This window comes from Trachymyrmex septentrionalis, unplaced genomic scaffold (genome assembly GCF_001594115.1).
Source record: "Trachymyrmex septentrionalis isolate Tsep2-gDNA-1 unplaced genomic scaffold, Tsep1.0 scaffold25, whole genome shotgun sequence".
Lineage (NCBI taxonomy): Eukaryota > Metazoa > Arthropoda > Insecta > Hymenoptera > Formicidae > Trachymyrmex > Trachymyrmex septentrionalis.
Genome location: NW_017305408.1, coordinates 2,395,345 through 2,400,040, shown reverse-complemented (window position 1 = coordinate 2,400,040; position 4,696 = coordinate 2,395,345).

Genomic DNA, 4,696 nt, shown 5'->3' with positions numbered 1-4,696 from the left:
AATAAAAGAAGAAGCGGACAGAATCATCGAACTATCAGTCTCTTTGCGATCCCTTTTATTCGCCCTTTCTTTTATTTCTATAATCCTCCTATACCTCAATTTAGACTCTCCACACGACAAAATCCGAAAAATTACATTAGGATTGACGACGGATAATCACCGCGTTAAAAAAGAAATATATATCTGAACTATTATATAATTAGTTGGAACAAGAGAGTCTCTCATGACAATCAAAGCGGAAAAGGGGACTTAACTTGAAATGATATTTTGAGTAAAACTCCCGTTAAAGATCTCGTTTTTAAAGAGAATAAAGTAAAGAACACGCTTCTTGTCCTTTGTGCGTTTAACTTTTCTCTATTGATTTTCGAAGAAGAAAAAGTTAGTTGTTATATCTGAATAAAAATGCAGACATTAAAAGCGAGTTACAGGCGAACGAACGACAGGTTTAGTAAAAGAGAAAATGAATAGTTTGTATGCTTTCTCGGATTTTTTTTTTCTTTTTTTTTTCTTTATATCTTGGTGGATATCAAGGAAACTTATGCCATCGTTTGAAAAAGATATTGCTATTATTATTACAATTTATTCTTATTATTTTGCAACAGTACTGCAATTTTCTGTTGTGTTAAAAACGTCAAAATCATATTTTTCCAGAGACATTTACGTATACTGGGTGGAGGTGAAGTAAAATTTTGAACATTATAAAAAGTAAAGCGGAATTTTGCAGCTTCCAAAAAATGGTTTTGGAGAAACGAATGATCGCCCGTTTGCCGATTGTGTTACCTCGATTGTTCACCGTCTCAATTATTCTAACCGCAATGCGCAAAAAGCTCTAACAGCTAATTACGTGATAACGCCACGGTTACCATTTACGCGGTGCGTACCTTCGCGTTTGCCCGTCTTTCGGGGTTTCACAAGTTTCCGGTGGTGAGATTCGCTTTTGCCAACAAGTATAATTACTTGTACTTTAATTTTGATTCACGAGCTGTCTACGTTGCATTCTCGCGAGAAATGCCTGACGGGCAAAAATTTCAAAGACTGCTAACTCACACTTCTTAATGAAGGAAAATATCATAATGTTAGTTTTGGAATGTAAAAGTGCATAATCAGAACGGTAAAATTCTTTCCAAAGGTGAATTGGCCGTATTTAGATAGAATAGAATGTTCCTAAGCTTGAATTACAATCTTTGATCAATGTTTTTTTATGAACAATCTTATTGAAATTATTAGAGGAAAATTATTATTCATTATAAAGGTTATTTTTTTGTGTGTGTAAATTGAACTATTCAAGAAGCTAGATAAATGACAAAAAACTTAAATCGATTTAATATCGGATAGACTTTTAATAGAATTTAAAGCTGAATCTTAGTCTGAGATAATGGAAGTATGAAATTAAAAAGTTATGAAGAAAAATGAGAGATAAAGATAATGTTCGATGAAATGTTTTTTTGCACAATCCAAAAAAAAAAAACGGTTGTGAATTGTTTCTTATTTCGGGAACATTCTATATAAGTGATACAAATTCTGTCTATTAATCCTACCGTTATTAATTAATATATTTATTAATGTTGGATAAATCTCATTATATTATGTTAGCTCAAACGTGTTAAATTCGATTGATGTAACTGAATAAGTATAACGATAGGCACATGAATTGATGCCAAAACAAAGAGAGAAAAATAATAGAATAAAGTAAACGGTAAGATAAAATAGGCAAATAAGACGAAAGAGAGAGAGAGAGAGAGAGAGAGAGAGAGAGAGAGAGAGAGAGAATGGCGAGCAGAAGTCTTTTCAACATTTATTATTCATGATCTTTCCGACTCGTCGATCAACGGATATAAAGGAGAATTCCGGAAATATTATATTGGATATCGGCTATTCTGGATTATCGAATATCGGTAGAATGTCCTTGGTTTTCTTTCGTGTTTGCAAAGTGGATATATAAAGCGTGTAATATATCGTCAGACAAACAGATTCGACCGTTCGATTCGATGCGCTTCAATCGTGTTTTACCATTTGTCCGAAGATGTACTTGCGAATCGCGAGATGTAGGATTATTTTTGTCATGTCAAAAAACGATATTAGGTACTTATTGCATGTCGAAAAGGGTCACGAAGTATTTTGGGAAAAATACGAAAGTGACGTTATTAACAAATGCATAATACGATCGTGAAATAGATCGATATTATTATTTTATGCTAGAATAATATAAATTTTGCATAAAAGTGCTTAAAATAAAAAACTCTATATCACATTAGTAGTGCCATATTTCGTAGCAGAGAGAAAAATCTGAAAAATCGTATGCTTTGCTAGAATACTTTTGTATTATACTTCTTGCAACGTATACATACTCGTATATTATACATATATCTGACCATTATTGATTTATACTTTCGCTCGAACGGTGCAGGCTCTTCCAACTATTTCGTTTAATGCTATATAGATAGAATAGAATAAAGAATACATGTAGAAGTATTTGTGTGCCTCGGTGGAATAATAAATTTTTAATGCTGAACTTTTTGAGATCCAGATGACGAGCGCGGTCGATAAGTGCTACTGAAATAAATTAAATTTAAAATTGCTTTCTAGCGTGTGCGGTAAAGATCGCCATCGTTTTTGGAGCTACGTACATCGAAGAACGCGAACGTACGAAACGCGAACAGAATTGGCGAACTTTCCGCGTATTCTATGCATTCATTTTCCGCGTCGGATTTAGATTAATCGATGATTCCGCTTTATCAAACACCGTTATCCGAACATGACACGGCCATCCGGAGACTGCTGGCCGCGTCATCTAACTCTCTGACCCCGTCCAACTTTCTGTATTTCCCTTCCATTCTCTCGTGTCCAGCCCGGGTCTGGACACACACACCGATACACACGCGGGTATGCACATGCACGTATATACACGCGCATCCAGCGTTTTCCAGCCGGCTTTCCAGCTCGCTCGCTCGCGCCGGTTTTGGCGATCGTCCAGGAAGTCATCGTTTGAGTCGCCATCGCGCACATGGCATGATTTACCACGCGCCCTTCGTCATTTCGCGGGTGAATCTTGCCCTTCGCCCTCTCTCGTCGATTCATCACTTTAACGATCTTACGGCCACGTACGCATCACCGCGGATTATCGCTAATGCACTGCTACGCCACTCGTGCGTAACACACCTCCCGTGAATTTTCGCACCTTCACGAGAGAAATATTCAGCTACGTCTCACGCACGCACGCGCACGCACACACAGGCGATAAGATTCAATATGCGCATGTTAAACGCGAATAACGCGTTACGTTATTACATAATGTTACGTTATTTCTGAAATGTAAAATTTAGCTCGCGACATAAAATGAACATAGTTGAAATTTTGTATTGTACAAATTTATCAAACTACAATATTTACGCGGTTAACAGAGGCACGGCATATTGCCGGTATACATTCTTAATGACTTTTAATTGGGATGACGACGCGGCGCTTTGACATTCTGATTTCGATCGAATAACGATAATTCGAATATACGGAGAAGTTAAACGTTTTGCGACAAATCGCGCTCGTGCTCATAGCGTGTAGAACTGTGAAAAAAAAGGATTCCGAAATGAAAAATCGAAACCTGTGAACGCAGCGGAAGCCACATGGGTTAGTCAGCCATATTGACGTGTCAGAGTAGACAGCTCGACCGTGAAACTTTTTTCGGTGGATTAATTTTTCCATTCCGGAACGGTGAACAACAAATAAAGGTGCCAGGGGGTTACCTCCAGATTCCAACATTATTTCGAATTTTTCATCCAAAGCTATTATTTTCCGTAAGTTTGCATTGGTGACGTTTCTTTCATTTTATTCGCGCGATTCTTTAATTATATTGTGGACGCAGAAATGACATCTCGTATTTAAAAAAAAAATAAAAAAAAAAAAATCCCCGCAAGAGTAGAACACAATTAAAGGCTTTGGTAGAAATTTGATAGGAATTGACATTCTGTCTAACGTGTGGCACGTTAGATTTTTGCCCTGCACAGTGACCAGAAGCCAGATTTGCACTTCTGGTGATTCGATATAGGCGAACTTTGAGATTTGCGGTGGCCGTTGTGACGGATGGTCAGTAATGTCGATCGAGCGAAACTCTTTCGCTCTGCTTCCTTCTCGCGTTAAATTACTGGCTGAGACATTTGATAAAAATAATTTACGGTTTGAACAACGACGCGAACTGACTTTCTCAAATTCTTCCTATATACGAGTTATAGTAAATATAATTTTTATATTTTCTATTTGAAGAGAAAGGAATATCAGATAGACATTTGCAATATCGAGATACGATATATATTTAGAATATATTTACATAATGTCTGATCGATAGCGCGCATATGAAATATTTGAATTATTTCGAGATCTGTTTGATTTAAAAGCGTGATGGATAATTTATACAATTTTCTTCATTATTACGCCGTTTTCTATTTTTATAATTACTTCTAATTTTATCCTTTTAATTTAAACGTTAATAAGATTTATTATACACGCACGCACACACACACACACACACACACATATATTCTTCGGCTTTACTTAATCAATTATTATCTAATTGATTTTGTATTATCATTTATTGATTATTCTATGCATTTGATTATTCTAGGGCCAATCCGTACTGCATTGTTTTCCATTTGATTACATTAGAAGCGACTATTTCGTGGCATATAATAGAGCAAGCGCCACT